Source organism: Neofelis nebulosa, chromosome 16 (assembly GCF_028018385.1).
Source record: "Neofelis nebulosa isolate mNeoNeb1 chromosome 16, mNeoNeb1.pri, whole genome shotgun sequence".
In the NCBI taxonomy this organism is placed as follows: domain Eukaryota; kingdom Metazoa; phylum Chordata; class Mammalia; order Carnivora; family Felidae; genus Neofelis; species Neofelis nebulosa.
The window spans coordinates 16146991-16170952 of record NC_080797.1 but is presented as its reverse complement, the minus strand read 5'-3'; the positions used below and the strand labels follow the sequence as shown (position 1 = coordinate 16170952).

The 23962-nt window shown below is 55.8% G+C and overlaps 1 protein-coding gene across 3 annotated transcripts in view; it reads right to left on the bottom strand.

Moving 5' to 3' along the window:
- RBFOX3 (RNA binding fox-1 homolog 3) overlaps positions 1-23962 on the bottom strand; it is a 427350-nt gene that overhangs the window by 168565 nt on the left and 234823 nt on the right. For 2 of the 3 annotated variants that reach the window (XM_058704179.1, XM_058704178.1), the window contains exon 3: positions 18865-18972. The exons of the other annotated variant lie outside the window; for it this stretch is intronic. The gene's annotated coding sequence lies outside the window, so the exon portion shown is untranslated. The remainder of the gene's footprint in view (positions 1-18864; positions 18973-23962) is intronic. 3 annotated transcript variants of the gene reach the window in all.

Here is a 23962-nt window from a genome sequence, read left to right as displayed (position 1 = left end):
CTCTGGGAAGCTTCCTGGTGTTCAGGGCCATGCTGACCACTGGGGTCTCCTTGGAGCGCTGAGCTTATGGCCGTGAGTGCTAACCTGTGTGCCCTTCCCCTGATGTCGGGGCACACAGCTGTGGGAGGTGACGATCCCACTGCACGCTGTGAGCGGGGCCCCAGAATTCTCCCTCAGACCGTGGCTTGCTGTGGGGACAGGAGAGACACCTCCACACCCTCTTTCCCACCACACACGCTGGTGTCGAGTGCGCTTGGAGGAGAACGGTCCTGCACGCACGCGAACACAACGGCCTGGAAGGCAGAAACAGCCCACACGTCCCTCCGCAGGTAAGTGGATGAACGAAACCCGGTGTATCCTCACGGTGCGATATTACTCGGCACGGAAATGGGAACAAAGCACAGCCTAGATGGGCCTTGGGAACCCGGCTGCGTGAAAGGCCCGACCTATGCTAGGATTCCATTCTTGGGGAATGTCCCAAATCCTTAAATCCACAGGGATGGGTCACAGACTGGTGGTCGGCAGGGGCTGGGGGAGGGGAAAGCTGGGGGTGGCTGCCGCCTGGGAATGGGGCACCCTGTCGGGGCGACGGACAGAGCTACTAAATGCCACTGAAACGTTCACTTGGAAACGACTAACTTTAGGTTTTGTGAATTTCACTTCAATAAACTTTTGAAAAATCGGGTTGAAACAAGGACTACCCTGGAGAGATTAGGGAAATACACGGGGGTGTAGAGGAGGGGCTCTGCCCGCTTCCAGCCCTTCTGCGTGTTTCTGTCTGGCCGTGGGGAGGGACGGGGGACCTGTGTGTTCTTCTGCCTCTGATGGCTTCTCCTCACCTCTGCCCACAGGATTTCAGCGATTGGGGTTTGCATGCACGTGTTGACTACACTCAGTGACATCCCTGTCTTAAGGAATCAGGAGGCTCTGCACGCGTCTGCAAACACTTGAGCTTTCTGGGGTGGGTGGGCGTTCTCCGCCGCAGTGAGCTGAGCAACCACGGCAGGAGGATTTCAGGGCAAGCAGGAGCAAGACGAAGGTAACGACCCTGCGCCCATGGCACCCCACCCCTGCCTGCATCTGGGAGGGGATGGAGGGATGGGTGTGCGCAGGGGCAGCAAGGCCAGAACAGGGAGGAGCTGCATGCTACCGTGACGTCAGCGTCCTAGCAAACTTGTTCGGAATGCTCGGCTCGGAACTGGGTCTGGACGCAGCGTCCTCGGATCCCATGTTGCCAGATCACTTGTGTTTCCTGGGGATCTTGAGACTCAGTCTGGTTTCTGTTAAGCCCTGTGCTGCCCCGGGCCGTCCGCCAGGCTAAGCTGCCGAAGGCTGCAGGAGGTGGGGTGGCGGGGACGGAGAGATGGGCTAGGCCCGCAGTGGGAACGTGCGGACACTCCACCGCTGAACACGCATTCATTCCAAGGCACGTTCAAGTCCTCCCTGCCGGGCCCCGCGAGGCACCAGGGCGAGTGTCTGTGCCGGGACCCCAGACGGATGTGTCCACCTGTCTACTCAAGCTCCCGCCTGCAAGCATCCCACACTCAACACGTCTAAAACCACGTCCCTGAGCGCCAACCTGCCCCACCTGCCGCTTCCCTGTTTCCCCGTGTGACTTCTGGTGGGGTTGTCTGAGACTTGTGCCTTTCTCTCACACCCCGCCCCCGACCCATCAGCGTGTACTCGGGGGTCCACCTTTAAACAGATCTCGAATTCCACCCTTCGTCCCCTCTACTGGGACCACCGCAGGCCGAGCAAAACCTTCCTTCCCGGTCAGGCTGCTTCTGATCTGGCCCACGACGCACCGCCTACTCGGAACCAGGCAGCAGGTGTAACGGAAGGCATGGCGGAGCAGCCTTTCTGGAAAACCCTCCCCCGACTCCCACCACACTCAACGCAAAGGCAGAGCCCTCAGGAGGCCCTGCCCCGTCTGGCACAGCCCCTCCCTCATTCTGGAGTCCTTGCTGTTCCACCTTTGGGTCGTTGTTCAAATGTCACGGTCTTGGGGAGGCCTGCTCACCTCCTTACTTCCTCTGCCTTCCTCTGCCCCTGCCTTCCTCCCGTCCGGCATACGACTTTCTTCCCTACAGCCTGTCCGCTGTCTGTGCCACGGGAGCTCCTGAACCCTCAGCACCTAGAATGGGGCCTGACAGGTGTTGGAGGCCACTAAGCACTCATGGTGGAAAGGAAAAGATACCCTCAGGACTCCGAAGAGGGCTGAGAGAGAAACAGATGCCCGGAAAGCACGGAGAGGCCACGGGGGCAGGAGACACACCCCTGTCTGCCAGCCAAAGAGAGTCCTCCCAGCCTGTCTTCCCCTCTCCAGACCCAACTTCCCAAAAGTGTGGCTCCAGCACCACTGTCCTCCACCCCTCTCCCCCAGAGGCCCTGCAGCCTGGCTTCCGGCCCCCCCCCCATCCTAGTCACGCTGCTGTCCTGAGACTCCCCAGCTGCAAAATGAGACACGCGGGTCTCCGCCCTCACTTACAGCACCTCCCCCATCGCGGAGCACTCCCTCATTCCTGAGGCTCTGCGCCTGCGTCTGTCCCCCACCCGCCCTGCAGCCCACGGCTCCTTGCTCCTTTGGCTTTCCCGGGCCTGGCATTCCCTTGGCTGACCTTCTCAGTCTACGGCTACACGCCCCTGGCGTATTTTATTCGCCCCATGCTTCAGCTCCCCTAATGTATGATGACCCCCAAATCGACGTATCTGACCCTACACCTTCCCTGATCCGAGTTCATCAGAGGAGAACGGAAGAACGCATGTGTTCCACACACAAGGAACACCTGACAGACGGCACGAGCCCTGAGAGAGAAGGAAGCGGCTTGTGCTGGAAAGGGAGCCGGCGGGTGTGGGCGCAGTGGAAGCCGCACGGTGATCTGGACAAGCAGCGGGGGGAAGGCGGGGGGCAGGCGGGGGAGGGTGCGGCCCACATGGGAACCAGGTTAAATCAATCATGGGCAGCTCCTATCGCTTTCCCATCTGGGAGATTACGCAGCCAGGACGTGTAAAGTCTCCAGCCTTGTACCGCCCATCGTGTGCCCAGAGAAACCCAGTCTGTGGCATAGAAAGGGACTTCTCCCGGCCCCTGTGGTCTCAAGCCCAAGCTGATGGCTTTCAGTGTGTGCGGACAGTCATTCCTGAGCCCTTGTTGGCCCGAGGCTTTGTCCCATCAAGGCTGAGAAGCTGACGGCAAGGCATGGAGAGGCATGTAGAATGTTCTTGAGGACCAGGCCTTGTGTCTCCCCTAGAGGTGGCCGGTAAGGCTGAGACCAGTTCTGCTGACCACTGGGCACTGAGACGCAGCGGCCCTGCTGGGCCTCACCAGCTAGCAGGCAAGCTGACCACAGCAGCCCCTGCCTGTGCTCTTGGCCACCCAGAGTTGAGTCCCCCCCTGCCAGAGCACCTGTCTTTTCTGTTCCCTGCCTCCTCCCTTCCCAGGGAAGCGACCGTGACCCCCGGCACAGCTTCCTGGCTCAGGGGAACAGGCCTCCAGGGTCTCCTCTTTTGGACTCATCTTTAAATCTGCCTCCCAGCTCTTAGCCTCTGGTTCAGAGCTTCCCCCAGAAAGTGGTGTATTTTATCTTTATGTGTCAGGATTTATATAAAAAGGGGATAGTTCAACTCTAAATGTAATGAGTTGGAAGGACAGCTCTCTGGTGACTTTCTCTAGTGAACACAGCATCAATAACATTGATTGCTAAAAATAACTAATAACCCTGGGCTGGGGGTGGCCAGGGACCGCTCTAACCCCGCCTCTGCACAGCATGTGAGGGAAGCAGGCTAGTGCCTGTAAGGACAGGTGGGTCCCACGCATGCTGGCTGTTGTCGTGCTCCTCCTGGACACCGTCAAGGGACAGGTCCCGAGCACAAGCGGCCAGCAAACGCAATCTAAGATTGACGCAAATGACCCTCGCTGAGGGCCTTCTGAGGCCAGGCCCAAGAGAAATAGCTGACGTCTACGAGTAAGGTTTGCCCAAAAGCGGAGAAGCTAGAGTTTTCGACAAGGTGGATGGACCAGCACGGATTATGTGCACGTCCTCTCACTTCCGGAGGCTTCTCCTCTGGGTTTGGTGACGGGTGGATGGAAAGGCTCCACCATACATGCAAAATCGATGTCCCCATGCCCTCAGCTCTGGCCACTGTGCCCTTGACAAGGCTGGCCATCTTCTTCCAGAAATGGCCGGTGCGTCTGGATGGGGATCTATGCTGGGGCGAGGCAGGCTCTTTGGCTGCCGGATCAGCTCAGGGCTTCCTGCGTTTCTGGAGGGATTCACGTGCCTAAGCTCTCCTCAAGCTCCTCCCCCGCTCCGGGGACTGCAGGTGATGAGAAGCCAAGTCTCTGGGAGGTGGTGAGGCCCAGGAGAGTGAAGGACCGTGATGCGATGCCAGCCTGCATGTAAGGAAAGGGGCTCTTAAGCTGGCCCCAAACGAGTGCAAGTTAATAGAGAAGAAATAATGTGTTCTAAATTAATAGCATGAATGTCAGCTCTGATGGCCGGGTAGTAAAGCACAGTCACTGGAGCTCCTTTGTGAGGCTCTTTTCTGTTTTGTGTGTGCCCTGGGCATAGGGAAAGAGCCGCGGCTGCCTCTACAGTGACACATTTTGCATTCTGGGACAACTTCATCGGCTGAGTTGGAGTGTGGGAGATAAGAAACTTGCTGTGGGGTTGCATTCGGTTAGCTGGCCCCGCGTGGATTTGTAATCAAATACTGGAGGTATCTGCAGTGCTCTGCCTGGGGTGTGGGAATTTACTGAAGTGCCTCGCAAAAGCTCCTGCTCGGGGACGCTGCTCCTCCTCCTCCAGGCAGGAGGAGTGGGGCTGAGGGCACAGCCCAGAGCCCTGTATCGTTAGTACAGCCCCTCGAACCTAATAGCCCCACATTGCATCAGTGACAGGAGCAGCAGAGCCTCTACGGCTCACGGCCTGGGCAGGCAGGACCCAACACCGGGCTTTCTCTGAAGTCTCCCTCCTCCGATCTCTGTTCTCAGGGACCCGCAGCAGTGTGGGAGAGTCCCCGGACTCATGGATCGCAGTAGGAACCCAGCCCTTTCCCCCTGGCCACTCCCAGAGCCTTTCTGGATGGCCGCATGTGGTTCCTCTGTGTTCAGTAGGAAGAAAGTGGACAGCCTTTTGCAGGCTGGCTGAGGGAAACTGGGACAGCGTGTGACTTAGAAAGTCTGATGTGAAAACTTTACCATAGAGTAATGCCCAGCCCCACTCCTGGGCTGGAGACGTGGCTTGGACCATAGCTAGCTCCCACAACCTAATGAGATATGCTGTAACTTAGAACCCCCACAGCCAGGCACTGGAGCCTGGATCCCTCATTCTGAGGCTTGCGTCGGCGGCCGATTTTTTGGGGATCGCTCTGTGTTGTTATGAATCCGCCAATAGTCGTGCCAAGGTACTAAGGGGGGAGGGGTTGTCTAAAAGCTGGAGGAAGCCATGAGTTCCAAGGACACCAGGGCACACACTGGAGGACAGGATCTAAGGAGCTTCTACAGGTGTGACAGAGGGGAGGGGGGAGATCGGCGCGTACCCTTCACAGAGCCAGAGAGTACTCGTTACGCTCTATTTTGACTGTCCGTGCCCCACTGCACGAAAGCAACAGAGGACGCAGAGGCTGTCACCAGCCCCTGGCACGGCCCCAGCGCATAGAAGGTGCTAAAAAACAGCAGTTGAAGGAAGGAATTAAAACGTTAGTCTGTAATGATAACATATTTATGCTGACACGTAGGCTTGGCACTGTAGACACTCTCTCTCTCTCTCTCTCTCTCTCTCTCTCTCTCTCTCATCACGTACTGCCCCTGTTCGATGCCGCGGAGGGTAACGCTGGGCTGCTCTTGCTGGATAACGAGAGAACAGCAGTATGCCAAATGCTTCGAACAGATCCTTTTGCCTTCTTTCTTCTGCTTGGTCCTGCCACCAGAGACCTCCGACTATATTGTATTCTGATTCCAACAACGTGAAGCTGCATTTGGGGGCGGGGGAATCACCCGTTCCCTCTCTATTTAGGAAAGTAAGAAGCAAACAGACTTCATTTTGGAATCCGTCCTTTCTTGTGGGAGTTGGAATAAAAGACCATTCCTCCCCGAGGCCTTGCTTTGGCTTTGTGGGGTTTTATATCTACTCCCTCCCCACCCTCCTGCCCAAAGGAGGCCTCTGAAGCGCCTGCTTGGCTGGAACATCAGAGATGGAGGTCTCAGAAGCCTCTTCTCTTTTACACGGCTGTTATTATTAATGCCTTATGTTTACACTATATTCCACAGTTTTTCAAAGCCACTTAAAGATATTGTCTCATTTGATCCTTCCAACAGTCCTAAGGTTGGCGGGGAAGATCTCATCTCTCCATTTTACAGGTGAGCAAACTGAGAATGTGGGGAGGTAGTGACCTGTCCAAGGTCACACGGGAGCCAGCAGGAATTTCCCCAGCTTCTTGTCTGCTGCTCTCACCGTGTCGGTCTGTCTTTCGTTAATCTGCTGCTTTGGGAGGCAGTGCCAAACAAGTGAAGATCTGCCCTGTGTCAATGGTGTGGTCCCCAAATGAGATGAGACACACAGGAAGGGCTTTCAGGGATTCCCTCTGGTTAGCAGTTCAGTGCCAGCAGATGTTATGGGGTGGGGAAATGAAACAGGGCCGAGAGAGAACCCTCAGCCGGCATGGGGTTGGGTAGACCCTGGGAAGCAATGACACAGACTCACACGTGGTCACCCAACCAGCTACCGGGACAGGTAAATGTTGATACTTCAGGCCACTAGGCTCTCCAGCTGTGGCCACATGGCTGCCCTCATACGGTTGGGAACACAGGGCAAACTGAGCCAGCTTTGTACTGGCCTTCAAAAAAATGGCTGCTTTTTCTTAACAGCTTCTCCGCCTTTGAAACCCCTTGGCAGAGTCCTGGACCAGAGGGCAGTCTCTCAGATTAGACTGGGCACACCTATCATCAAGTCCTAGCACCAAGTATCTGCGCCCTACTGTAGCTGGTGCCTTTGCGTCTCAGGGAAACAGGGAAAGACAGAGGTGCATGGGGAGGGCATGGGGTTCAGCACCATGGACAGTGGCCGGCAGGTGCCTTGAGCTACCAATCACCTCCCAAGTTCCTGGGAGTTAAAATTTATCAGAAATGGTGACAGGGCCTCTCTGCACTCCTTGCCTAGAAACACATGGCACTCATCTGTCACCTGGAGACAGCAGCTAGTGCTTGTGTAGGCTCGTGCCACGGCTGATCTGCCTTCATCAAATTCGAAACATGATTGCTTGTCGCTTGTTTTAATTCATTTCCCTACCAAACGTGAATTTGAATAACTTCCCAGATTTTCCTCATCAAGAGGAAGAGACTTCTTCCCCAGAGGTGGATACGAAGAGCTCAGTGCCCAGTTCAAACAGCCTGACCTTCTACCGAGACAGAGACGTGCAGAAGCTTTGCTCACAGCCCAGTTCACCTTTCCGATGGTGCCTGGTCCATGTCAGAGGCTTCATGAGAGAGGATGACCACCATGGGGTGTGCTCAGACTTGGGGATCCTCTCAGAGGCTCCGGTTTTATCTGGCACCAGTGGCTAGGGCCAATGAGACGTGCAGTATGCAGATAAATTCTGCCGGGTGTGTGCTCACTAAAATCCACCATGCTAGAAATGCATTTGGAGGCAATCCTGCCTGCCCACAGCAGATTTTCCAGATCCTGGCAACTGGAGCATGTTAAGGACGAGATACAGCTGCCAGGTCTGATTTCTTAAATCAAGATTCGTTTTGTGGGGAGGGCAGGAGGAAAAAAAATTAATGCATAACCTGGCAACGGGAGGGTGGAAGGGAGGGAAGGAGGGGTGCCTGCTGCCTTGGCCTCTCTGTGCATTTTGGGTGGGAGCCAATTCCTTTCCAGCAAGTGACTTCCAGCTCAGGAAAGGGGGAGGGGCTTCCCACCGGCAGCCCTGGATAAGCACTGCCTGACCCCAAGCTCCAAACTGTGGGGTCTGAGCATGAGCCAGGCAAGGTGCTGACTGAAGGAGCAGAAGTTGTTGGTCTATGTTTTGTGTTATTTCTTGTTCCCGGAGTTTCAGCCACTCATTCTTGCCACTTCACACTCAGTTTCTTGCCCTGTCGTCTCCTCCCAGACTCCTCACTGCATAATATGCCGAGTGCCTCCCACAGGGACCCGTGGGCCAAGCAGCTGTCGGGGCACAGTTCAGGGGCCGACGTGGCACCCCTGTGTCCTGGCCAAGTGTGCTGGAGAGAGTGTGAAGATGGCCGGCATATCTACGTGTGGCCTGTGTGACAGCGCTTTCTGGGGGTGCCGGGGAGTATGGAGTGCAGGGGCATCTTAGGGAGTGTCCTCTGTCTGTGGCAGGGCGGTGGGAAAGTGCCCCTCTTCCTAAATTAAGACTTCAAGACGTTTTACGTACTAGACAAACCGGTATCTCCCTAGTGCTGATGGCCATCTCCGTTCTTCCCCTTTTCAATTACAGCTTGTGGGGGGCTAGGGTGGGGGGGCAGTCGAGAAGGGGCTGCAGGAGGGCAGAGGCAGACACGAGGCGAATTAGAGAGACTTTTGTTGCACTTAATATCAATTCATTTCGCAGACTGCTGACACAGCCAGATTCCACAGCTCAGAATTTATGGGGGCTCAGTGTGCAGACGTGCGGACTCAGAAAGAAAATACAAAAGAACTTTTAAAAAATGACCAGCTATCAGCAAAAAAAAAATTTTTTTAATTTTACCCACCCCCACCCCCCACACACACCCAACAACAACAAAAAAAGAGCTACCAATGTCACACACACACTCACACACACAATCTGATGTGGATTTTCGTATTGGTTCAGGGCACTTAATCTCATTATGTAATAATCACACCATTTGCCAGAATCAAGCCGTGTTTCATTACTTTATGGGCAGACTTTATATTAGATACACGTGCAAAAATGATAATGAGAATTTCAGGAAAAGGAATACACTGAAGAAAGGGTACAGCTCTTGACCTGGAGGACAGTGGTCCTCCCTGCATCCCCTACCTAGGGGGCTGGGCTCCCAGGAAGGCACCTGACGGAAGAGTCCGTGCCCAGACTGGGTGGTGTTCTTCCACAGCCACCTGCTATGGCCCTCTTCCCCCTCTCTCCTCCTCCCCCCTCCTCTCCCTCCCTCCTCTCCCCCCTCCCCCCCTCCTCCGTCTTTCCCTACTTCTCCCCCTCCCCTCCACTCCTCCCTCTCCTGCCCTCCCCCACTGGCTGTGGTTCTTTCCTGATCTTGGCTAGTGGCTCTATTTGTTCATTTTCTTAAAGTGCCCTCCGAGGCCTGCTGCCTTCCTCATCTGGTGCTCCGCAGAGTCCTTCTCCTCCCCTGAGCAGCCATACTTGGACCCAAGGCCTCCTGAGCTGGAGGACTGGGATCACAACAGAGAGGAATGACGATGGCCCCCAGCAGACCTCTGACACTCTGGACTGCCTCTCAGAGATTTTAGCTGTTCCACTTTCCACGGCCCCTGCGGGATCCGGCCCGCCACGGTCCAGGTGACCTTCACCCGCCTGGGAGCTGACCAGTTGGAGATGAAGGAGAACCTCAGGGCCGGGATGGTCCTCCCTTGCACCAGCAGGTGGAACCTGCCTCTCCAGGGCCATGTGACTTCCTGGGGGCATCCCCACGGTATCAGTGGGACCCTTCCCAATCATCTCCAGCAACTCTGGGGGTCTTTGGGAGCAGGTGGGGCTGTGGCCTCCACGAGGAATGCAGTGATGGCGGATAAACACATGGAGACCGGAAGAGCTGTCAGCCGGCACTGTGGCCGCAGAGCAGGGTGGCCACAGGACGCAATGGGGTGTCCTTTTCAGGATGTGGGGGGCCAGCCCTGAGTCATGTTTTAGTCACAACAGACATGCCCCGTGCAGAGACTCCAGGGACCACAGAAGCTGACAGGGTACCTCAGTAGCCCTGCCTGCCCCACCCCAACTGCTCCTTAGAAACTGTTCTGAAGTTGAGTAGAAAAGCCCGTTTGTCTGTTCTGCTGTATGGGAATGGTCAAACTGAAAACTAACAAACCCAATGAGCATACGAATTACAAAACAAAGCACGAGCCTGGGAAGATATAACGGGTGTTAGTGCCTCCTTCCGGAAGCTTCTCCCAGTGGAGAGCTCACCACCAGGCAGATAGAAAATGCATCTGGGTTAGGGCACTTGACTCAGCAGTGTTACAGCAAACCAACAGTGGAGGGAAGGTGCGGGAGGCATACTAAGGCAGCCTGGGACACTGGAAATGTCTTCTGGGGGCAGGAAGAGAGGCTGAGGATTAGCATCTGAGGCAGTGCACCACTGAGTGGCACCATACAGCCAAGGAGCCACGGCTACATTCCACTGGTGGTTTCCTGGGTGCCAAAACTGTGCCAGGGACTGTGAATGTGTGTGTGAGGGGCGGGGGGAGGGGGCAAGGGTGAGACTGAACAAATCTCTGCTTCTAGGAGCCCCTGTCCTGCTGGAGAAGACAGGCCGGCACTGCTCTGTGGCTGGTGAGCCCAGGGCCAAATGAGGCCCGAACAGCGGGGATGTGAACGGGGGTGTGACAAGCTGGCTTCACGGAGGTGATGTCCTAGTGGAATATCAGAGGACAAAGAGCTCTGCAGGGAGACAAGGGCTCTCCACACAAGGGAACAGTGTGGGCAAAGGCACAGAACACAAGGCAAGGTTTCAGTTGACAGATGGCCTTGAGAAGGTTCTCTCATCACCCGGTCAGCCCTTTGCGGAACCGGGCACACGCCGCCGGGCAGATCAGGAGGAATAAAGACTGCCCTTCCTGTCTCTGCCCCACGGTCACGCACCCTGAGTGTGGGCTGTGGGGAACGGGCCGGGGGCTGATGTGGACGGGGGTGGAGGTCTTCTGTACGGGCGGCAACCAACCCCATCAGAGGCCACACGGTATTGACCTTGATGGCAGGAGAGACAGAAGTAAACAGACTGTCTTGGTGCTGTGGATCGATCAGAGGCGGGGCGGCTGCACTTGAACACCAGCATCCTGCTGAGGGCAAGGCTCGCAGGCAGGAGGACAAAGGTCTGGAACTGGAGAGGCTCGTTCAGATTCAGCAGGGTTGACACTCTCCCCAACAGCGGATGCAGCTGGACGTGGGGAGACAGGGTGGGCACGGGAAGTGAGCTAACGAATAAAAGGCCACGTGCAGGACTGAGGACACAGGAGGACTTGGAGGGGAACGTCATTCCTAAAGCAAACCCGGGGACAGGGCCCAGCTCACCCAGGCACGATGCTGGGCAGCTCTGTCACAGGCTGAATTGGGTCCCCCAAATTCACATGTCGAAGCCCTAACCCCCCCCAGCACTGTGTGGGATGTGCCTGTATCTGGGAATGGGTCTTTCAAGAAGTGGTTAAGTTAAAATGAGGTCACAAGGGTGGGCCTGCATCCAGTGTGACTGGTGTCTTTATAAGAAGAGATTAGGACACAGACGTGCACAGAGGGATGATCATGTGAAGACATAGAGAGAAGACGGCCATCTGCGAGCCCCAGAAGAAGGCTCCAGAGAAACCACCCCTGCTGCCTCCCTGACCTTGGACGTCCAGCCTCTGGGGCTGTGAGGAAATATGGTGTTGCTGAAGCTGTCCAGGCTGACACTTGGTGACAGCAGCCCGAGTTCACGAACACAGGCCCTGCCAGCTCAGTGTTCCTCCGGGAGCACCAGGAATCCAGTAGGGATGGGGCAAATCGAAAAGAAAAGCCGGTGACATCACTCCAGAACAGAAGACCCGATCCTGCTAAAATGCAGCTCTGATTTCTAACAAAAATATCCTTCCTTTCTTAAAAGTGAGAGAAAAACTTTTACACCTTCGGGGCGGGGTGGGGGTGGGGGATCCCGAAAGAGGGGAGAATCCACATGTGGGTAAAATGGGCCTAAAACATGAGTAAAGGGAGCACCCACCAGACGGAGGTGTCCGCGGGGTCAGTGCCCTGGGTGAAAGCTATGTTGTTGTGACGCCGCTGTCACCGCTCTGCCTGTTGTGACCGACTCCTCGAGGTGTCTTAGGCTCTAGGCCCGCGTTTCAGGCTCGGAAGGAAACACCAGAAACCCCCTGTGACTCAGCGCCAGGGAGCTTGGTGACTGAAGTGGGGACTGATCTTGCTTTGTGTTTCCAGAAGAGATTAATGGGTCTCAGGAGAGAACAGCCTGACATTTCAGCGTTTCCTTCCCAGAAAGTCCCACCTTTGTGGCCGCACAGCATTTACAGGCAGAATCCCACACAGGGGACTCAGGGTTGTCAGGATGAAACACAGCCCCCGGTTCCGGCATTTACTTGGGGAAGACAAGCCTCTCTTCTCTGCTGCCCTGGGCTCCAGACACCCTGTGGGCCTCTGGACCGCCCCTTCCTCGTCCCGCCCACTGCCAGGCTGAGCACTCAGGCCCCAGGGAGCGACCCTGGGAGTCGGGCCAGGAGACACCTCCTTCAGAGGGGAGCCTGGGGGAGCCCCCAGGGGCTCTGAAGGTCCCTGCTCACCCATCCCCCACTATCTCAAGACAAGGCTGTAGCAGCGTGTGTAACCCGCTCAGTCATTCTGGACCTCTGCCTCTCCGCATCGTCTGTCAGGACGTGGAAGCTAGCTGGGTGGGCAGTTAATAGGAGGCGAAGTCTCCCAGGTGCCACGGGCCCACGAGCCTCATCCAAAGTCAGCGGGAGAATCGCCTCCCACTGGGCATATTTATTTTCCAGACAGAGAGCTGCAAAGATGTGCCCCGAACAGACTGACACAGAGGGGCTCCCTGATGGGGTTTCAGTCCTGCAGTCTCAAGGCCTGTCTTCTGCAGGTGGGTGGGGGGGGGGGGGATGTGACGCGGGGAACAGGAGAGCCTCCCTGGTAAGTGAGTTTCCAAATCCGTTCGGTTTCCATCATGTCAAGACAGATGAATAAAAAGGCACACCTACATAGAGCAGCGTGGCTCACGGCACCAAGAGGCAGGAGCCACCTGGCGTCCACGATGGAGGGTGGGGGAACACGAGGCGGGTCCATCCGTAAGTATCACTCGGCCATCAACAGCAAGGAATTCCTGACACCCGCCACAGCATGGAGGCAGCCGGAGGACATGATGCTGACTGACGTCAGCCAGATACAGAAGGACAAGCACCGTAGGGTTCCACACGTGTGAGGTCCCTGGGGTCTCAAATCCAGAGACAGACAGCAGGACGGTGGGCGCCGGGGGAGTGGGAGGGAGTTAGAGTCTAATGGGGACAGAGTTTCAGTTTTATAAGATGGAAAGAGTTCTAACACGGTTAGGACGCTAAACTGTGTTCTGTGTATTTTACCATGATTAAAAATAAAATTTCAAAAGAGGCATACGTACACGGAGCTCTCACCACACGCTGGGCACTGTCCCAGCTCCTTCACATACAATTAATATTTCCTCCATCCTGTTGGGAGCCTTTCGAGAAGAATGCTATTGTCCCGATTTACAGATAAGGAGCTGAGATGTTACAGGTTAAGTAACTGCCTGACATCACTAATAAGACACAGGGCCAGGGTTCAAACCATCAGGTACCCCATAAATACGTCCTGAAAGAATGAGTGAATGAATGAATGATGTCCAATCCCAGACTCCATACGTTGTTGAAGTTGCCCAGCTTTTCTCAAGTTGTTGGTTTTAGGGGAGGGAGGGGGAGGGCTGGTGGTAGGTAGGGCACCTTTCAAAACAAAGTAACTAAACATTGATAAAAATACACCTGAGTGGGGGGGTGCCTGGGCCGCTCAGTCGGTTAAGCATCTGACTTTGGCTCAGGTCATGATCTCACCGCTCGTGAGTTCGAGCCCCAAGTCGGATTCTGTGTCTCCCTCTCTTTCTCCGCCCCTCCCCCAATTGCGCTCTATCTCTCTCTCACAAATAAGCGTTAAAAAAAAATTTTTTTTTAAATACACCTGAGTGAGGGGTCTTTTCAGGGTGATGGGAATGTCTGGGAGTCAGACAGAGGAGGTGGCTGTACATCGTGGCTGTGCCAAGTGCCACTGAATTGTTCACTTTAGCTGGTAATTTTACGTCCTATGAATTTCAAGTCAATAAGTTATTTTAAAAATATAGACATTAAGTGGGTGCGTGTGTGTGTATATATATATATATATATATTTATGTTTATGTTTATGTTTATATACATGATTAAATATAAACCCAAGTATAATTTAGGTATTCTGAAATTGAACACAAATATACCAGAAATGTGTTTACGGACTGTTGGGTATACAGTCATATGAACACACACTAATGCCTTGCCTGTGGGCACCGTTCTCCCGTGGGTGGGCCTTTGCTCTTCTGTGGGTACAGACGGCTTATCAGGAAAAAGACGCATTTAGGGGAACTTACAGCCCCGCTTCCCAGATGGCGACACCACCATACGTGCCCCGCCGTGGACGCTGCCTTGCAGGCTGGGATGTGGGGTTTTCAGATCTGGTTTCACTAAAAGTCCCCTGAAGTCTCTACTCCTCTGAGATGTCTCTGTCTCATTAAATAGTAAGTTACACGGCCTGGGGGCCCTGACCTGCCTCACCTCATGAATGCTGACTTCCCTTTATCTCTTAGAGAGAGATGACAGTTTATTCCCCGGGAATGGTTGCCAGGGGCAGACCACCTGATAACGATGTGATTAACGATGAATTAAATTATCATCACCTTTCAGCCCATCACGGGACAGGCTTCCAGACGTTGTGTGTGTATGCAGGCAGGCACGCGTGTGTGTATGTGCGGGCGTGGGTGCGGGTGTGCACGTGCTCGTTTGTGCACACGCCCACACACGCGCTCTGCGGACCCGGGAAAGGCCTCCATGAAGGAAGGGGTGGGAGCGTGAGGCCACGGGGGCCACCCTCCACGCAGCTGGATGTGGACCGGGATCCCACACACGGGAGCACGTCTGGATGCCCCGGGGGAGCCCATTCATCAAAGAAGCTCTTGGAGGATATGTTTGCAGACTCCTTCGGAATGTGAATAATCATCTCCTGACTCCTCTTTGGGAAATTAATCTTCTGGTTTCTTGAGGTGTGCCAGAGAATTCTGGAAGCGGGGTCAGAGGCTAATGCCTGTCAGAGTAGTCGGAAGCATACCTGGGGGGTTGGGTAAGTGAATGATGACACCTCTGTGTAATGAAGCAGTGTGCATGCATTAAAAGCGAGGTGACAATCCACCTAGAAGGACGCCCCTGAAGATGCTGTTAGGCTGAAACAGCCAGAAAAAACCCGGGTTACCAAACAACGGACAGACTGTGATCCCATTTGTGTAATTTCTGACAGCTGGATTATACGTTCGCTTTCTCGTCCGTACTTTTCTACGGCGAACATGCCTTGTTTATGTACCAACGAAAAGGTACCATGAGCTCATTTTTATTTAAAAAGAGAAGCATCGATCCTAAGACGGCCTTGAGACCCCCCCAGCCCCAGAGGAGGAAGACAAACCAAAGAGCTGCCCTTCCGGATTCATCTCTGCGATCGCCCTTCCCCGAAGGTGCCGCTGGCACCTGAGGTCTGGAATCGTGTTGTGGGGGCAGGAGCTCGATCCACCCATCCCTGTCTGTGGGGGAAGCAAAGCCCTCAGCTCTTTCCTTTGGCTCCTCTGTCACGCCCTCTCCCGGGACAGGTCACGCCCGCACAGCTAGGACACTCCGCACTTAGGAAGCCAGGGGCCAGCCTGATGACGGCACCGAAGGTACACACCTCCACCTGCCCGGCCCCGACAGGCAGGGACCAGGGGCACGAGACCACTGATCCCTGGAAGAGTCACCTTCAGTGCAATGACAGCTGAAACAGGGACGCCACCCCTCAAGGGTCCTGAGGAGGATGCAGGAGAACAGCCTCCACTACCAGCTGCGAGGGGGTAGCTGGGGTGAGCCCTGGGCCTCTCAGAGCCCAGTCTCCTGCTTGGCCAAAAAAGGAAGGAGCTGGACAAGATGGTCCCCGGGGCCCTCCCAGCTCGGACGTCCCATGGCATTCTAACGGTGTGACATAATGGGACACAGTATGACTTACTACTTTGACACCGACAGGGCCAGAGCATCACCTTCTTCCTATTTTCCTTATATTTCAGGTTAGGGAGGAATTTTTAAGACAGAAAGTCTGCTTGGAGCACCCCCCCCCCCGCCCCATCTCACGCACACGTGTGCACACAGGCAAATACCGCAGCTCAACCTCACGAAGGCGTCCAGTGTAGACTCTGAACCAAGGACACAGGCAAGCCCCAGTGATGACACCCTCACTCAGCCTCCTGGGGCCCGGGGCGCCCAGCCCAGAGGCCCCACTCTCTGTTCTGCACGAACCTCTTGCCCAAGGAGGCGAGTTGGCCACGGCTGCTTCAAGGTGGTCCACGGACAAACCACTTCTGTGCTTCACACGCTGAGCAAGGGTCAGAAGCCCCAGAAGGTGTGAATTCCAGTCGCGGCCCCTCCTTTCCTGCTCCCCGGGGCCTCATCTGCAGTGGGAATGTGTGAGGGGCTCAACCACAGCAGTGGATGTAAACACCCTGCGGACTTGGGGGCCTCTTGTTGGAGCGAGGGGGCATCCCCTCCCCACCGGACTCCTTCCCGTGGACCAGCGCGTCCCAGAGAGCAAGGAGTCTTGCTGGGGTGTCCACCACTGGCTGGACCACCAACGTGCTCCGGTCTTCATTCGTTATTTTCCCTGTCCACCTGCCCCAAGTCCCCCCAAAGCAGAAACGGACAAGAGGCCCTAAAAACGTCCACCGAATGACCCGAGACGCCAGAGACGCTGAGCTGTCGCGACAGGGCTCGCTCTCGGGGTTCCGCGAACACGTACGTTCCCAGTGCCCCCAAGTCCTAACGAAAGGCACAGTCCTGTCCCCCTGTCCTCCTGCCTCAGACAGAACGCAGCGAAAGCGGGCTCAGTGGCCACCCCTCCAGCCTGCCCTGAACTGAGCACAGGGAAGAAGCGTTTGGAAAATCTGCCCCGTCAGCTCTTTCCGCCTCTTCCCTGGCCGGTCTCTCTCCCTCCCACTCAGCCAGTGTGCGGGCCGGGGAGGCGGCAGGGCGGGCGTGCGGCTCTGAGCTAAATAAACTCCTGAAAGGGCAGGGAGCCTCCACTGGGCCGTTTTTCAGACTCGAATTCCACCGAGTGCAACTTGAAAAGGCCTTTCCACCTGTTCAGCCTGAGTTCCCTCTCTGCCCTGGGCAAACAGCTGCCCTCCAAGGAGGAGACGTGACCGGCAGGTGTGAGCCCAGCTGGCCATCCAGGTGTCAGGCGGACCCCGGCGTCCGGCCCAGGCAGCGGCAGGAGGCTGCCCGTCCCCAGGTGGGGGCCTTGGCTGCCGCCAAGGAGCGGGGTGGCAGTGACCTCCCACCCGCAGGAGGACGAATCCTAGGAGTGTCTGCACAGTACCAGGCTGAGAATGAACAAGACAGGGACAGAACCATTCCCTGGCCCGAGGGCGCTCTGCAGTGTCAGATGAGGACTCCCTCGCCCAGGGGCAGCCTGCGCGTCTGTGCGGAGTGCCAGCCGCTGACACTTTGAAATTCGGCTGGGAGCTGACCCTGGGCACACCTGTCTTTAGGGAGCTTCCCTGTCCCCTCCCTGCTCTGTTCCCCGGGATGCCACTCTGTTTTCACAGGTGTTTCTAACTCAGGCTAAACTATCCTTGCCACAGACCCGGGGAGTGGGGGAGAAGGCGAGGAGAGACTCGTCTTGTTCAGTGACCACCCCAAGGGCCACTCCCCGCTTCTCTTCCATGCTGTAGGTGCACAAGGTCACCAGCGAAAACCAACAGAGAAATGGTAGCGGTGGGAAGGGGGAGGCAGGAGAGCCAAGATGCACCCCCATGTCCTTTAGCCACCAGATGCACCCAGGTCACATCTGAACCCCTACCTCCGCCCCACCTGGGTGGCGGCCTTGCCCACCTGTGCCTCAACCATCCCGGCTCCCTGGAAACCCAGAGCACTGCTCCAACGCCGGTCCTCACACCTGCCAGCCAGGCATCGGACCACTGGTCGGAGGAGGAGAGGCCGGGTAAAGGGAACCCTGGGCCCCTCTGGGCCCCATCAGCCACCAGTCTTGGAGAGTCTGGGCGAGAGTTTGGCCCCAGGCCCTCTTAAGGGAGTTTTCTTTTATATCTATTAACCCACTTTCTCTCTTGGCACTCGGAGCAGCGAGGAAGCCTCAGCCAAGGCTATTAATAGGTGGAGGCCATCCCTGGGGAGGAGAGTGAGCTCATACCTATGGCACAGGTGCCAAGCATAATAAAGGTTTCTGAGTCTGTCTAAATATAGGCTGCAGCCACGTTGGGGAGCAGAGGGCAGGCCTCGGGGAGCTGAGCACAGTCTTCCCTGTCACCCCCCACCCCTGCTCCCTGGGCAGAGCTTCTCGAAACCTGTGCCAGCGCCAGGCCCTGCCGGGAAAAGACCCTGGCTGTCACACGGTGCCCCCACTCCAGGTCAGACCTGGTGGGAGACGCCAAGGAAGGGATTTGCAAAGTGGCAGGCAATATAAATGACTCCTGTAAACAGTGAGTTTAATAAAAAGGCAGTGAGGGAATTTATGGGCAACCCAAGGATGATTAAAATTATTTATCTACTTACCTCCCTTGCTGGCTGATCAGTCTATTAATTATCTATTATGCACTCGCTGATTTGCATTTTAGTAACGGGACTGAGTAAGGGCAGGTAGGAAACACAGAAGGGTTCAGGAACCAAGCGGCGGGGGGAGGGGCGGACCCTCCTCTCTACCAACCACGGCTCCCCCAGCTGACGCCACGTTGACACAATGCCGAAGTGCCACGCTGCCGCCCACAGCGATAGCCACTCCCAGACCCTGGGCCCCCGAGAAGCCCCGATCCAGGAACCTGGATCCAGGAACCAGCTCCGGGGTGGAGCAGAAAATTCGACGTGAGGGGATGCGCACCTGTTTGCCGACGGAGAGCTCCTGGGACAGGTTCCCAGCCGAAGGGGTCTGCAGACCAGCTCAAGGGAAATGCTGGCAGAATCTTCCTCTGGCCGTTCTGACTTAACGCTGCATTTAGAAAAGAAAACACGAGAACAAAACCATTTTCAATCTCTGAATATCTGGAGTGCATCAGACACACGCTCTCCCGCGCTCTTGATTAAAAATATCACAGGACAGAGTGTCATGGGAACGGCATCGTTTCAACGCTGCAACCAAGGAGCATCGGGCTGGGAGAAGTTATAACAAAGCGTCTCTGCTCGCCACCTCGAGGCTCCCAGCCACTCACAGCCCTGCTGCTCTCTTGCAGTGAGACGCACAATATCAGACAGGCTCTGGGACCCGTGGGGTAGAGGGCCCACAGCCCATGGGGTCTGGCTGTAAGGTACAGACCTTACAGTTTATCTAGACCTTCACCCTCGCTCATCAAAACCTGCTGGCTCACCACAACCAGCCAATTCCTTGAAACAAATCTCTCTTCTTTATCTATTTATCTATTTATCTATCTATCTATCTATCTATCTATCTATCTATCTATCTATCTACATCATGTGTATCGTATAGGTATAGGTAGATATAGATGTAGATGATATATAGATAAGACAAGTAGATTGATAGAAAGATGGATGGAGGGGGGAAGGGAGAGATGAATAAATGGCTGGCTGGCTGGCTGGATGGATGGATGGACAGACGGATGGCTGGATGGATGGAGAGATGGATGGGTGGGTGGATGGATGGATGGATGGATGGATGGATGGACGGACAGAAGGATGGCTGGCTGCATGGATGGACGGACAGATGGACGGACGGATGGATGGATGGACAGACAGATGGGTGGATGGATGGACAGATGGACAGATGGATGGCTGGATGGATGGACAGATGGATGGACGGACAGATGGATGGCTGGATGGATAGATGGATGGATGGGCGGACAGACAGATGGATGGACGGACGGATGGATGGAGGGATGGACAGACGGATGGGTGGATGGACGGACAGATGGATGGCTGGATGGATGGACAGAAGGATGGGTGGATGCATGGATGGACAGATAAACAGTTCCCATTGGTCCTGTTTCTCGGGAGAACCATGGCTGATTCAGCGCCTCTGGGGTCTTTCCAGCTTGCACTTCCAGAGGAGTTGGGCCCCTCGATGATGTGGAAAGGGCAGAGGAGGCAGCAAGGGGCCAGCCATCCCTTGAGGGCAAGGAATGCAGGGTCACGACCCCAGGAATGCACTGACCCTGAGTCTCTCGTGAGCTGATGTCCCAGCCCCTGGCACCAGGTTCCTCTTGAGTCTCACAATCTGCCCCCCGACCCCCTGCCAGAGCGGGGCTCCCTGGCATTTGCAGGACAGTTGTCTCCACACCCTGTCCGCTGTGCCCCGCCCAGTGCTGTCCCCCTACTCCCCAGCACTGCTTCTCAGTCCCGATGATGTATCAATAACCACGAAGCAAAATGCCACAGTTACCAGCACCACTGTACTGTGACGAATTGCTTTCGGAATCAATTGGTAGGGGCGTGTGTGTGCAGCGAGGTGGGGCCGCATCCCAGAAGCCGAAGCGGCCCCTGGGAATTAGGCACACCAGGAAAAGTCCCAGGAGACAGAGAAGGAGGGAGAACGCAAGGGAGACAGGAACAGAGCCGATCTTTAAGAAGAGGGACTGGGGATTCTCAGTGACACAGAGAACAAGCATCCTGAGTCTAGGCTGGGCGGAGAAGACACCACAGGGCATGGCCTGAGGACCTCTGATGGGGACAGGGCGCGGCGGGCAGAGGGTGGACAGCCAGACCCACCTGGAGGGTGGATGGCAGCTGGCTCTTGGGTGACAGGACCCTTCCCGGGATGGGGGCATGCCACCCGTCCCAAGTAGCATGTCAGGCTCAGGCCAGGAAACCCTCCTGCTCATGAACTTGAGATTTTATTGGGTTAACAGACTGCGTGGTTGCCGTGGTCCGGTCCTCCTCGAGCCCGAGCACACACTCCTCCTTGGGGAGGAGGCAGCGGGAGAGACAGGACCGGGGGCTTAGGGCAATGAGGGCACCCGGAACCTTCTCGTGGCTGTAACTGGCGACCCTTCCAGTAACTCTACAGGGAAACAACCACACACTGGCCTGGACCTGAGCCCAGGGAATCTGGCATGAGATGCCTTGTGATGGCACCCTGTCCTGGCTCTTGCTACGGTGGGCCTCTGGGTGACTGGGTTTCCCCATCTGCACCGCGAGCTCCCTCGCAGCTAAGACCCTTATGCACAGCCCTGGGAAACCCTCCAAAGCCCACTGGGGCAGGCTCATGGAAGAGGGTAGGGTGGGCAGCTCCAGGGGCCGATTCAGCAGCGCCAGAGAGGGGACGGGGGTCCCTGCACTTCCAAAGCACGAGTCTGGGGACAGAGCAACGGCGAGGTGGTGCACGGGCTGCTACGCATCACTCGCTCGCTTTGTCTTCACGTCCTGGGCCCGTTCACCTCTCTCTTCCCAGCTGGGGTCCTCGCCCCAGACGCCCTGGGTATGGGAGGAGCAGAGAGGCCTGGCCTGGCTTGGGAGGGTCGAGCAACACCTTCGGGGCAGGGAGGGCATGGCCGGCCTCTCTTTGCCCCTGGAGATGCCACGTGGAGCGTGGATTTGGCCTGAGTGTGGCTGCCTGCATGCTTGCACCACTGGCCGGGTGCCTGTGCCTCCTGTGGGAAATCCCTGGGGGCCCGTGGCTGCAGCACCTCCCCCAGGTCTCCAGCCCTGCAGACGCCCCCAGCCCAGGGGACGTCCCTGCCCGTTCTCCCATCTCCAGCAGCGGAGGGCTCTGATGGCCAGAGAGCCTCCGAGGGCAGCAAAGGGTCAGGCCCTGAACACAGCTGCTCAGCCTGTCACCGTGGAGGCCGCGGGTCAGGGTCGCTCGTGAAGTGGGGTCCAGGCAGTGGGGGCCCAAACGCTGGTAAACGGTTTTCTTTCTCCCTCCCTCCTCCCCTCCTCTCGTCCTCTCTCTTTTTTACAAGTATATGGGTTTCACTTCTTGCCCTAAACCTCTCCAAGATACAGACTGCTCAAGTCCAGCTCGCCGACACACGGAGGAAAGACGGACGGGCACTGGGGACTCAGACGCGGCAAGGTGCTGTCTTTCAGTGCCTGAGTGGACACGCGCAGACACACTGGCAATCCCAGGGCCGCTGAGGACAGCACGGCAGCACAGGTAGGTCCAGACATGTCGGAGAGCTGGGACCAGGGCCCGGAACTTTCTGAGACCCAGCCACTCACTGCCCAGGTGCACACACATCTCCTGGACACATGGAGATAGGCTCCGGGCCCCGCTGGGTGGCGCTGCCCCCAGTGGAGTGCTGACAACCAAGTATCCATCAAGGAAAGGGCAGATAAAGACAGAGTGGCCGATTCCTAAGGCAGGTGTCCACACAGCAGGTAAAGGGAATGGGTCGGAAACACCCACGTCCGCGGGAAGGAGCCATGAAAACACCACGCGGAATGAGTGCAGCAGTTTCCAGAAGGATGTCACGTATGTGCACTTTAAAAAGACATAATTGGGGCGCCTGGGTGGCTCAGTCGGTTGAGCGTCCGACTTCAGCTCAGGTCACGATCTCGCGGTCCGTGAGTTCGAGCCCCACGTCGGGCTCTGTGCCGACAGCTCGGAGCCTGGAGCCTCCTTCCGATTCTGTGTCTCCCTCTCTCTCTGCCCCTCCCCCGTTCATGCTGTGTCTCTCTCTGGCTCAAAAATAAATAAACGTTTAAAAAAAAATTAAAAAAAAAAAAAGACATAAAAAACTATCTATTTAGTGTTCACGGTCATGTGTGTGTAAATGTTTTCTCCAAGGGACAAAAAAAACGGACACAGAATCTATTCCTGGGTGCGAGTGTTTGGGGGGCACGGGGTGAGGCTGGGAGCGGGCAGAGGGGATCGAACCTGTCTGCACTGCTTCCTTCATTTTTATTTTTTTAATTTACTTTTTTAACTCAAGTTAGTTAACATACAGTGTAGTACTGGTCTCAGGAGTAGAATCCAGTCACTTACAAACAACACCCGGTGCTCATCCCAACAGGTGCCCTCCTTAATGCCCATCCCCCTTTTAGCCCCTCTCCCCACCCAACTCCCCTCCAGCAGCCCTCAGTTTGTTCTCTGTATTTAAGAGTCTCTTACGGTGTGCCTCCCTCTCTGTTTTTATCTTATTTTAAAAGACGATGTAGGGGGCGCCTGGGTGGCCCAGTCTGTTAAGCGTCAGACTCTTGATTTCGGCTCAGGTCGTGAGTTCATGGTTCATGGGATTGAGCCGCGAGTCTGGCTCCACACTGACAGCTCAGAACCTGCTTGGAATTCTCTCTCTCCCTCTCTCTCTCTCTCTCTCTCTCTCTCTCTCTCTCAAAAATAAATAAACAAACCTAAAAAAAAAAGACAACGCAATATAGCTACATGTTAACCGTTGTTAATTGAGGGTGGAGGAACACAGTTATTATATTTTGCCTTAATTATCACAATTCTCCAGATTTTCTTTGGATGAGGGTGGTTGGATCGTGAGCCCCTTGAGGGAGTGAGAGATACTGATGCCACATGAGTGGCACGCGGCCAGGAGGGCAGCCCTCATGCACTCCAACGCCACAGACTCGCCGGTGGCCGGGAGGGCCAGACTGATGGACGGAAGGCACCAGATTTTCCTTGCCACTCTCCCTCCATTTAACAGACGATGAGCTAGTCTAGAATTGCTCCCTCAACTGTCCACGAACGTTTTCCTTACAACCAGCCTGAGCCGACAGAAGTCTCGTGCACTGCAAAGGGAGGGCCAGGGTGTGGGGAGGGAACCATGTGCTGGAACATTCTAGACTCTGGACCACCGGTGCTTCCTCTGCTCAACAAATGCAAGGAAAAGTCACGATGCCCTGGGGCCCGGGGTGACAGTCTTCTGAGCAAAGCTTCCCATCTCTGGCAAGCAGACGCCTTCAAGCAGACAAGGAAACCCGAGCATTAAGTGAGAATGCGCAGACGTGTTATTAGCCCACCTTTCCCTTCCCCCAATTGAGGGGACCGTGGTTCTGCCACCGGCGGCTGACTCCTAGGTGCC